The sequence below is a fragment of the Alligator sinensis genome, unplaced genomic scaffold, assembly GCF_000455745.1.
Source record: "Alligator sinensis unplaced genomic scaffold, ASM45574v1 scaffold600_1, whole genome shotgun sequence".
Classification (NCBI taxonomy): domain Eukaryota; kingdom Metazoa; phylum Chordata; order Crocodylia; family Alligatoridae; genus Alligator; species Alligator sinensis.
Genome location: NW_005841859.1, coordinates 105,657 through 118,522, shown reverse-complemented (window position 1 = coordinate 118,522; position 12,866 = coordinate 105,657).

The following is a 12,866-nucleotide window of genomic DNA, read 5'->3' as shown; positions in this document are numbered from 1 at the left end:
CCTTTCAAATAGAAGGGGATGGTCAGCAGGGCATACGTGCTGAAGATGGAAACTGCAGCTTACTTGCAGCTTCCCCTTCTCTGGTGTCTCTATAGAGGAAGACCAGGACACAATATCTTAACTACATACATGGTTTATTCAGACACAGAATAAAAGGTGAGGGGATAGAATTAACTGCATAGGTGATAAAGATAACTATTTAAATATAATACATTCAGGTTAACAAATATCAGAACAGGTAAGTATAGCAGTCCCCAAGATCATGAGAGAAACCTCATGCATGGATCCTCAGAGGGTAAGTATGTGCCAGAAATTGATGGGTAAGCACCCCCAAGATGTAAAGCACATTAAACAGTTAATAACCTCTCTAGAATAGAAAACACAACAGGCAATTAATACACACTCCAAAATGTAAGGCGTGGTATTCCCAAATACCCGCCTTCTCTAGAGAAGTCTCTCTCTAGCCTAAACCCCCACTGATGGGGCTATCCATTGTGTGTCCCCCCCGGTGGGAAACTTCTTACCCAAGAAATCAATGCTTCCTGGTGAGTAGGGGTCCAGCAAGGGTTCCTGATGTTTCCTCCCCGGCTAGGCAAGTGGCTCCTGAAGCGGGTGCTCTGTCTCAGTCCCCGTGTGGTGTGCGTGGCTTGTTCATATGCCTGGATAGAATCATAGGGCTGGAAGGGACCCTGAAGGATAATCGGGTCCAGCCCCCTGTGTGAGATGGAAGGACATCTGGGGTCAGACGATCCCAGCCGGGTGACCTTCCTGTCTTCATTTGAAGACCTCTAGGGTAGATGATTGCATTACCTCTGGGGGTCGCTTGTTCCATAGTCTGTACACCCTAGTTGTAAAGAAATTTTTCCTAATGTTCAGCCTGAAACTATCTTCCTGGAGTTTGTAACTGTTGTTTCTAGTTTTTCCCAAGGGCGCCCTGGTGAAGAGTTGTTCACCGAGCCCCTGATGTACACCTCTGATATAGCAGTAAGTAGCAATCAGGTCCCCTCTCAGCCTTCTTTTCTTTAGGCTGAAGAGTCCAAGATCCCTCAGCCTCTCCTTGTATGGCTTTCCATGCAAGTCCCTGATCATACAGGTGGACCTTCTCTAGAGCCTCTCGAACTTTAGCATGTCCTTGTTAAAGTGTAGTGCCCAGAACTGGATGCAATACTCCAGCTGCAGCCACACTAATGTTGAGAAAAGCAGGAGAATCGCATTTTGGATTTACTGGAGATGCATTGATTGATGTATGCCAGAGTTTAATTGGCCCTAGTGGCTAATGGAGCAAATTGCCAGCTCATAATTAATCTGGTGTTACCCCCAGATCCCTTTCATTTGTAGTGCTGGTCAGGTTGGCAATACCCAGCCTGTAGGTGTGTTAGGGGTTCTTCCTTCCCAGATGCAGCATTTTGCATTTCTCTATGTTGAACCTCATCTGGTTCCATTCTGCCCAACATGCCAAACCTGCCTAGGTCTGCTTTTATCTGCAGCCTATCTGCGGGTGTGTCTGCACAACCCCATATCTTGGTGTCATCTGCAAACTTGGCCGATGGGCTTTTCACCCCCTCATCCAGGTTGTTGATGAGATATTGAACAGCTCTGGTCCAAGTACTGACCCCTTGGGTATGCCGCTGCCCACATCTTGCCACGATGACACTGGTCCATTCATTTGGACTCTGAGTCCTACCCCGCAACCAGTTTCGCACCCACTTGATGGTCCTGCAGCTGAGCCTGGTATCTTCCAGTTTTCCGATCAGCACTTTATGGCATACCAAGTCAAAGGCTTTCTGGAAGTCAAGGGATATGATGTCAACCACTTTTTGCTCATCCAGGTGACAAGTCACCTGATCATAGAAAGAAACGAGGTTGGTCAGACAAAATCTACTCACGACAAAAGCATGCTGGTTGTCATTCAGTATCATGCCTTCTGAAAGTCTGTCATATAGAGTCTCTTTGATGTTTCTAGGATTTCCCTGTAATAGAAGTTATGCTAATTGGCCTGTAGTTTCCCAGGTCTTCACGCTTCCCCTTCTTGAAGATGGGCACAACATTGGCCCTCTTCCAGTCGTCTGGGATTTCTCTAGAGGCCCATGATTTTTGAAAGACCTTTGCCAGGGGCTCTGCAATTACTTTGGCCAACTCTTGCAGCACTCTTGGGTGGAGTTCATCCAGTCCTGATAATTTATATACAACTAATTTCTTTAATTGATCATTCACCAGTTCTATGGCAATGGTGGGAATGGTGTCAATCCCACCCTGCTTGTTCTGTGCCCCACCTGGCATGTTGTTTCCCTTAGTCTTGTGAAAGACTGAGGCAAAGTAGTCATTTAGGAGTTCCATTTTTTCCTGACTGGTAGTGACCAGGTACCCTGAGGCATTGAGCAGCACCCCCACACTCCCATTAGTTTTCCTTTTGCTCCCTATGTAGCCAAAGAAGGACTTATTGTTGTCCTTGATTCTTGTAGCTAGTTTTAGTTCAGTTTCTGCCTCAGCTTGCCTAATCTGTTTTCTACAAGTGCAGGAATGTGGCGGTGAGGTGCCCCCACAGGCTCCCAAAAAGGAGGGGGCAGTTCCCGCAGGCCCCAAGCCACACAAGCAGCCCCTCTGCCAGGGAAACTTACCTCCTGGAGCTCAGCTGGAGCCAGAGTAGGAGCCGCAGCCATGGCTACATGAGCCGGTGTTACGCTGGCTGTTTAATCAGCTGTTCCCCGGGTGGGGAACAGCAGAGCCAATTGCAACGGCAGGAAAAGCCACTGCGGGAAGATTTAAAAGCCCCACTGGAACTTGGCTGGGGAGTGGAGAGGGAGCATGCCAGCGTGGAGCATACCCGGCATAGTGAATCTCCTGTGGGGGGCAAGAGCACTGCAGCCAGCTCAGTGCTGGCATTCTGAGCCAGGGGAAGCTGAGCCCCTATAGAATGCTGGGAGGGAGGAGGCAGTTCCACCACCTCTCCACCCCCTCCATTTCTAGTGGTCTACTTGATAAAGAGCTTTAGAGGTGTCCCACCTAGAGGCAGCAAGGAGGACACCAGCTGACGGAAGCCTAGCCCATCAGCATCTGAGGCAGAGACACTAGCTATCATGACAACTGGGCTAGCCCACCAGAACCCATGCTGACACTGGTCCCCCTTGTGAAAGGTGTTTACGGGGCATTGCTGAACTATGCAGGCAGCACCCATTTGGTTGGCGAGTGGATGGGGTATAGGGGAGGCAGAGCCCCAGAGAACATTGCATCAAGAGAGTGAGTACTACTGTCCCCAGGGTGCCCCAGGAAGAAGATCTCCACTGAACCCCTCCCTTTCATTCAGTAACACCAAGTCGTGGCAGATGAGTTGAGGGGAGGGGCCCTGTGCCAGACATATTTCATAGATTTCTTAGACATTAGGGCTGGAAGGGACCTCGGAGACCACCTGGGCTGGAAGGGACCTCGGAGACCACCTGGGACCTCCCAGACGTCCTGGGATTTGCTTGAGAAGCATCTATGGATGCAAGCCAGCGTTTTGGTCGCTTTACTAGCTGCAGCATCGCACTGCAGGCTCATGTTCATCTTGTGGTCAATGATGACCCCCAAGTCTCTTTCTTGCATAGTGCTAGCCAACAATGATATAGTATGGCTCCCGATGCAAACCCCATCTTTGGCACTTCTACAGTGGTGCATTGGCCAGGAAGTCCTTTGCTGGGAAAGTCGGCATTAACACGTTAGAAACCCTGACCCGGGTCACGCAGATATGCAGCCGCCAGTGATAGCCCATGTGGAGGTACTAATGCAGGCCATCCAGGCTATAGGGCGGGTTTTGCAGGTACAGCAGCTACAGGGGGCACACCAGGAATGGATGCAGCGTAATGCTGCCCTATTCAAGATGTCACATATGACAGGGGAAGAGGATCCCCGAGGCATATATAGAAGCATTTGAGAGGACCACCATCCAGACAGGGTTGGATCAGTCAGTGGCCCCACCAGTTAGGCACCCTGGTGATTGACCAGGACCAAGCCACTTAATTGGGCCCTGTCAAGGGAGGACACCCGGGATTATGAGACTGTGAAAGCAGCGATGCTCTACAGACTTGAGATTTCCCCAGAGAGCTACAAACAGACATTCAGAGCACAAAAGCTGAAGGAAGCCAAGTGGCCTCATGGTTTGCTGCAATACCTGTGGGACACTTAATAAATGGCTACCAGCAGGTCGGTTCAACCAGGAGGGGGTCATTGACCAGGTCTTATTGGAGCAATTCCTCTGGGACCCAGAGGAAGACACCCAGGTGTGGGTGCAAAGACACCAACCCCGGACCAGTGAGGATGCCCTCCACCTGGCTGAGGCCTTTGCCAGCTCAGAAAATGAGCGTGGGCATGGGTGAGGTTCCTGGGCCCCAGTGGGGAGTATGGACAGAGAAGAAGAAAGGTGGATGGGTCCACAGAAGGGGACAGTGAGGGGTGTCATTTGCTACCATTGCAGATGAACAGGGCATATTGCCAGGGAATGTGCTCTGGGCCTGAGTGAGCTGGGCCGTGGGCCAACTACATCCACTCCACCCCATGAGTGGGGGAAAAAGGAAGAGAAAGGGGAGCCCATGGGCTGTAGCTTTGGGTACATCGCACATGAGGGAGGATGGACTGCCCCGTCGTTACAGCCTGGATTGGGGATAAGGCGGTAAGGTTAACCTTAGACATGGGATGCTCCCAGTCCCTACCCCGAGCAGATCTAGCCCCATGGACCAGGGTAAAGGAAGCCAGACCCTTGATGATGACTTGTATATTGGGCAGTGAGATGCGTTTCTGGAGCTGCTACCTTCCCTTGAAGGTGATGGAGTTCCGTGGGGAACTGTGGGGCTGATTGGCTCCAGCCCTGGCCTGTGAGATGATCCTCAGATGAGAATGGGGGCTGTTCTACCTGGTACTGGAATGGGTACGAGCAACTGAGGAGGAGAGGAAGTGACTCAGAAGGGGAGAGGGTTGGGCTGGTGAAAGCCCATCTCACCAGAGGGAACTCAAGGCAGTATCGACCTAGAAGAGGTGGACAGTGCAACGCAGTTTCACCAGGCTCAATGAGAAGATGCAGAACTCCAACGGCTTTGGACAGAGGACCCCGAGGAGGGAACATCCCAGATTCACTCTGGCTTTGAGGTAATTGGGGTGCTGCCATATCCGGTCCAATAGGGTCAGGAGGGGACAACGGAAAGGTGGCAGTTAGTGGTCCTGTCCTTGCTCCACCACTCCATTGGGAGATTGGCCCATGACTCCCCACTAAGGGGTCATTTAGGATGTACCAAGACCCAGGCAAGGCTAGTTCAAGAATTGTTTTGGCCACATCTGCAGGAAGATGTGGAAAGATGGGGAGCAGCTTGCCCAGAATGCCAGAGGGCCCAGGAGTGGAGAGCACAGAGGGCACCATTGCTCTCTATGTCAATAACAGAGACACCGTTCTCCCTAGTCATGCTTTACATAGTGGGTCTCCCCTTCCAAAATTGCCCAGTGGCTACCAATATGTATTGGTCTTAGTGGACTATGCCACAAGGTTCCCAGAGGTGGTCCTACTCAGATCCATTATGGCAACTCGTGTAGTGGAGGAGCTACTAAAATGGATAGCTAGGGTAGGCATATCACATGAGATACTCACTGGCCAGGGAACACATTTCATGTCGGGGGTGATGAAAGCTCTTTGCAATACCCTCTGCATCACCCACTTAAAAACATCAGTTTACCACCCCCAGATAAACGGCTTAATCAAAAGACTAAATGGGACAATCAAGAGGTTGCTCAGGCGGTGTTCGCAGGAAGACGCCCAAAGATGGGATACCATATTAACGCCGTTACTCTTTGCCCTAAGGGATGCCCCCCAAGAGTCGATGCTGCACTTCCTGTTCCAGGTAGTATATGGCTACAGGCCTAGGAGGCTGTTACAGATCGTCTGGGAGGAGTGGGAGCAACTGGTGGGGTTAGGAACATCAGTGGAGAGGTACCGACAGGAACTACAGGTCTGAATCAACAAGGCACAGCAAATCACTTGCCGAAACCTGGGAGCTGCACAAAAACAACAGGAGGCCCAGTATAATAGAAAGACAAAAACACGAACACTCCATCCAGGGGATATGGTTTTGGTCTCGCTTCCTGCGTCAGCGAGCAAACACCTCATGATGTGGCAAGGCCAGTTTAGGGTGGTCTGTCAAGCAGGGCCGGTGGATTATGAAGTGCTCAAACTGGGACACCGCCACAAGTGTCAAATCTATCATGTAAACCTCCTTAATGAGTGGAACACCCCACAGGGCTAGCTAGTGCAGGAAGAAGAGGCGGTGGAAGAACTGGGACCTCTCTGCCTAAAAGTAGGTGAATCCATATCAAAGAATTCAGTGTATTAGGTGAAGGTCTGGATACCAAGCAATGATGGGGAATTGTTGGAAGTAATAGAGACCTTCTGAGAAGTGTTCCAGGAAACCCCAGGGCAGGTGTGGGGAACTGAGCATGAGATCAGAACACTGCCCGGGGCGCTAGTCAGGGAAAGGTGGAGGCCGATACCCCAACAATGGCAGCAGGAGACACAACAGGAGATTGAAGAAATGTGAAAACAGGGAATTATCCGGCCATCCCAAAGCCTTTGGCATAGCCCCATTGTAGCAGTGGTCAAATCAGATAGGTCACTCCACTTGTGCATAGATTTCAGAAAGTTAAATGCTTTAACAACCTTTGATGCCTTCCCCATACCGCACATTGCCCACCTCATTGAGAGAATCGGGGAAGACAAGTACATATCTACCCTTGACCTAGCCAAAGGGTACCGGCAAATCCCGATGTGACCCATAGATAGCACCAAGACTGCTTTTGGGACCCTTCGGGGCTTATTCAAATTTGTATGAATGCTCTTTGGGCTGAGTGGCATGGTGACCACCTTTCAGAGGCTTATGGACACCCTACTTGTGCCACATGTGTTGTATGTGGCAGCCTATATAGATGACATCATCATCTTCACTCCCGATTGGCAACACCACCTCGAAGCCCTAAAGGCAGTCCTGAGAGAACTTCAAGCAGTGGGTTTGACCACCAATCCAAATAAATGCCAACTAGTGGGGCTAGAGACAGCGTACCTGGGGTTTCAGGTAGGACGGGGAACCATCTGCCCCCTGGCAGACAAGGTAAAGGCCATACGACGATTCCAGGAACCATGCAACCATAAACAGCTCTGCTCCTTTTTGTGGCTCATCAATTACCAGTGGTTCATACCACCTTTCGCAGGCCTCTCCACACCTCTCACAGATGCGCTCGAAGGGGGACCAGCAGCGGTGCTAAAGTGGATGCCAGAAATGAGAGAGAGCTTCAAGGAACTGAAGGAGGAAATACATTGCAATGTCATGGTACACACCCCTGATTTTTCTGCCCCTTTTATATTGCAGCCAGATGCATCTGGCAATGCCATAGAGGCTGTGTTACTGCAAAGATGTGGGGAAGATGAGCACCCGAACACCTTCACCAGCCGTAAACTCAGCTGCGCTGAACCCAGGTATTCCGTGATCAAAAGGGAGTGCCTGGTGATACAATGGGCAATAGAATATTTTAAGCATTACCTGATGGGACAGGAATTCCTGGTGGTGACAGATAATGCCCCACTCCAATGACTAACCAGGAAACAAAGTGAAAATGCCCATATTACTCACTGGGCTCTGGCGATACAACCCTTTAAGTTTACAGTAATGCACCGTCCCAGCAAAGAGTTTTGTAGCGGATTTCCTCTCTAGATGTGGTAGCCCAGGCGAGTTGGCTGAGGAGGCATGTCACATCCATGAGGATGAACATCAGGCTCTTCGGGAAGCCGTACAAGGGGTCCAGACACCACAAGGCAAATTAAGTGGGGAGGTTTGTGGCAGTGAGGTGCCCCCACAGGCTCCTGAAGGGGAGGGGCCAGTCCTCATGGGCCCCAAACCACACAAGCAGCCCCCCTGCCGGGGAAGCTTACCTCCAGGGGCTCAGCTGGAGCTGGAGGAGGATCTGTGGCCATGTGATCCAGCATTATGCCAGCTGTTTAATCAGCTGTTCCCTGGGTGGAGAACAGCAAAGCCAATCACGGCAGCCAGAGCAGCCACCGCGGGAAGATTTGGAAGCCCCACCTGAACCTGGTTAGGGAGTGGAGAGTGAGCACACTGGCATGGAGCACACCCAGCATGGTGAGGCTCCTGCAGTGGGCAAGAGCACTGCAGCTGACTCAGAGCTGGCATCCTGAGCCAGGGGAAGCTGAGCCCCTGTAGAAGGCTGGGAGGGAGGAGGCAGTTCCACCACCTCTCCACCCTCCGCCCACTTCCAGCAATCTACTTGATAAAGAGCTTTAGAGGCGTCCCGCCCAGAAGCGGCAAGGAGGATGCCAGCTGACGGAAGCCTAGCCCGTCGGCATCCGAGGAAGAGACACTAGCTGTTGTGACAGCCAGGCTAGCCCACCAGTACCCATGCTGATGCTGGTCCTCCTTGCAAAAGGTGTTGATGGGGCATGGCCAAACTATGCAGGCGGCACCCATTCAGTTGGTGAGTGGACAGGGTTTAGGGAAGACGGAGCCCCGCAGAACATTGCATCAAGACAGTGAGTACTACTGTCTCCAGGATTCCCCAGGAAGACGATCTCCACTGAACCTCTCCCTTCATTCAGTAACAGCAAGTCATGGCAGACAAATTGAGGGGAGGGGCCCCGTGTTAGGCACATAGTACAGCTCCCAACGTAATCCCCACCTCTGGTGCTTCCACAAGGCCATTGCCAAGTACTCTTCCTTAGAGACTGTCCCAAGTTTCCATTGGTTGTACGCCTCTTTCTTTTTCTGTAGGAGGGCTGCAACTTCCCTGCTTAGCCAAGAGGGTTTTCTGACCCTTCTACTACTTTTTCTCCATAAGGGAATGGATTTTCTCCGAGTCTTCAGGATTGTATCCTTAAGGAAAGACCATTCTTCTCATGTTCCCTTTACCTGTGGTCTTTGGTCTCTCAGGGCATTCTCTACTAGTGACCTGAGCTTATTAAAATTTGTGTTTTTGAAGTCTAAGACTTTGAGCTTGGTATCTGTTTTGTCACCCTTGTGATAGACCGTGAATGTAATGATTTCATGGTCACTATTGCCTAGGCTGCCCTCTGTGTTTATGTTGGTCACCAGGTCATCCCCTTTGGCCAAGACCAGATCTCTGATTGGCCTGTGCACTTCCTGAGTCAAAAAAAGCTCTTTGGTGCTTGTCAGGAAGGATCATGAGCTGGCCAAGCATTCCTTCCAGGATATGTCTGGGTAGTTGAAGTCACCCATGACAACTATGTCCCGTGCAGGCATGGCCTCCATTAGTTCATGGGCAAACACTATATCAAGTTCCTCCCCCTGGTTAGGCAGCCTGTAGTATACACCTACAGTCAGGTCTCTCTTACCACGCCTCCCCTGGAGCTTGACCCAGAGGATTTCAAGCTGTTCTTCTTTGGGGCCAACATTGGCCTGTAGGGAGGTGTATTGCTCCTTCACATAGAGGGCAACACCCCCACCTCTCTTCCCTACCCTATCCCTTCTGTGAAGGACGTAGCCCTTTATAGCTATGTTCCAATTATGAGAGGAGTCCCACAAGGTCTCCATGATCCCTACTAGTGCCCAGTGGAAAGCAGGAGGACTAGTTCCTCCTGCTTGTTCCCCATGCTTCTGGCACTGGTGTACAGGCACCTAAGTCCTTCTACTGGGGTCATTTGCTGCCTGTTGTGTTGAAGGGGAGCTGTTTTCTCAACTTCCATAAGAGTAGCTTGCTTGGTTTCATTGTCAATGTAGCTTTCCCATATATTAGTCCCTGTCTAGGCTTCAGTTAGTATTTCCCCATACCCTTGTTGTCTTAGTGGATGGCCCAGCCTACTCAGCAGGTTGTGGGAGGGCCTCATTGTGCATGCGCAGGGCCAGAGCTCTAGTACAGGCCTGCCGCTCTGCAGAACCTCTGCCCCAGGATTGAAGACTGGCTGATTGTGGCAGGTGGAACACAGTCTTCAATATGGTCTCCTCCTCACCTTGCCCCAATGTAGGGGTTAGGCAGACTCCTCCTGAGGCTCCTCCTCTTCTGGTCTCTGATCAGTGGGTTTGCCCCACCAGTTGCTTTGGCAGTTCTCTAAGCCCAAGGAACTGGGAGAAGTTAGGCAAGACCGTCACACAAGAAATGTTTTTGTTTGTTTGTTTTCTTTTTCTTTCTTTCTTTTTTTATTTAAAGAAATTGTGACCCAAAAGTGAACATCAGGTGAAGGGGAAAAAAAATGCATGGAAAGGAACTGGCAAAATGGACACGTTGCAGATTATAAAACATGTTGTCATGTAAGAAATAAAATAACTCTGTGCGTGGAACTGTGGAGAGACAATAAGTAAATTTAGTGAATAAGGGAGTAAGACAGCAGTAAATGTTAATGTTGGATCACACATTAGAAACAGTTTTCTTTGATTATTCTTAATGCATGCGTTTATGTTTTAGGATTCCTGAAGATGATATTATATTGTCTTGTAACATTTCTAGATCTCAGGGTGATCTTTGGACCAAGTAATAGCATAAACATATACAAATACTTTTTTATCCCTACAGTTAACATTTATATTAAGTTAAAATATGGTTTAGTATAGCTGTAAAAAACCAAAAATAGGGAAGTACTGGCCAAATCCATGAGTATCAGACTGCACAGGATATTTGTTTTAGTATTCATTAAAATATGATTTGGTTATTCCCATAAAATGTCTAGATCCCATGACGGCACATTCATCACAAAACTGAACTGATTATTCACACACAATTAGATTTAGTTAGGATAGGGACTCTTATGGACACTTTAATCATTTGCTCCATGAATTGAAAAGGGGCATGTGTTTGATTTACTGTCATCTGGGTGGGTGATAAAGATCAGCAGGTTGATAAATGTTGCAAATGAATTTGCTGATCGAAGCTATCCCTTCATTTGTTTTGCACAATAATTAAAGATTAATTAAATCAGACATGCTTCTAATGAGAGACTCTTACCTGCAGTTCCCTCCATCCAACTGGAAAATACAAAACAGACTAAGATGAAAATTCTTTAAAGAATGAGGGCTTGGATAAACAGAAAAGGGAACATTTGTACTGTTCTGTAACTACTGATGCAAGTAATGTATAACATTTACGCTCTGCCTATTTAGAACAATAATTACATTGGACCCAACATTGGTAACACATTCAAAAATGAGCATGTAATCAATATAAAACTTGTAAAGCACATTTAAAAAAATAAATGTGGAAATGAATTATATGCTTGAGAGAAGCAAGCATAGACTTTAAACTGGACAAGTTCTAAATCTAATGATGGTGCAGGGGGAAAAAAAAGCTTTTCTGCACTAGTGACTAGAAACTACATATTTATTTAAGGGCAGCCTTTTAAAATCCTCTAATCATGTTTTTATTTTGTTTTTTTTTCTTGTCCAGATATTTCTCAAATATATTGAAACCAGCCCAGAAAGCATATTTGTTTGTCACAATTACTGCCCTAGCCTTCAACCTTAAACCTACTACACTTTGTATAAACACTAATTAGTTTTATTCAACTATACTGTTCCACATTTAGGACCTCTATGTCAGTGGGTGTTCTTATTAATATTCTACAATAAAGACTTGACTGTGGTGAAGTGCCCTTGTGTTGGCTGGAATGTTTATTCCACATATTGCATCCAGTTATTTGTTGTGTTTTATGTTCCAGTTGTAGCTGCACTGTTGTTACATTAGGGTTACAAAGTTCAGTTTTAAGCAGAATTTTAAGCCCTTGTTTTATGAAAAGCTCACTGAAATGGGAAAAACACTAACTACCGAGCAGGGGAAAAATGGTATACATGCTAAATCCTATTTTGCTTTGTGGTGGCCTGATAGAAAATGAATCAATATATTAAAGAAAATAATGAGTTTAAGAGCACCCATTGTGGTGATTTTTCATCGAAAATCTTAACATTAATCTCTTCAGTGTTAAGTAGAATACCATCCTAAAGACATGGAAATGTGGGGCAATCAAGCATACTGATATACATGGTCACAGCCAAGGTTTTGTATTTGGGAGTAAGTTTGATTATGATGGGATATATATTGCATTTTTGCTTTTTAAGGTAAAAGCCTTTGACTGTTGGAGTATATTATTGGTAGTTGTATAGGCAGTATAAAGGTAGGAGGGAATGCATAAGTCCTCCTACTTATCTTCTTATTTCCAGTTTTCTATAGAATGTGCCCCACTGCAATGACAGCTACTACAAAGCATAATTCTTGTTTGCTAAAAACACATTTTGGTTATAAAGCAATAATGGAACTATTAAGGACAATTACTATGCAGGTTACAACAGTAGAGCAATCTGGTTGATGTTAGTAATTAGGCTACACAAAATCTTATGATAATTCAATTTATTAATGAAATATTATAGGGGTAGGTATCTATCCTACAGCTCTGTAACAGGGAACCCTAACCCTGTTACTAGACAAAGAAGGAAACAAAGAGGTCTTTTCAGAGAAGAGAAAAAAAATTACCAGGGGCTCTGCCCCTTTAAGAGGGGCTGGGGACAGAATTAATGGGTGATTGATAAATAGGCAATGAGTTTTGGTAATCTGTCCAGGGCTGCATACATAAAATCTTTCAGAAGATATTATTTTAATACGTTTTAGATAAAAAATCAAATTGTATACTAAAAATTAAACATCTGCAATAACATTTTATTTCAAAAAATATTTTTGTTCTGATTTGTGTTTTTTTGAAGAGTGTATATAAAGATAATTGCATAATAGCTGAAAAAAAAGTCCTACTCTTGTATATTGTCTGTGTATGGAGGTGTTGGGGGTAGAGTGGGGAGGGTGTAGGGGTGTGTGTGTGCGGGGTGTGTGTGTGTGTCTAGGGGGGGCGG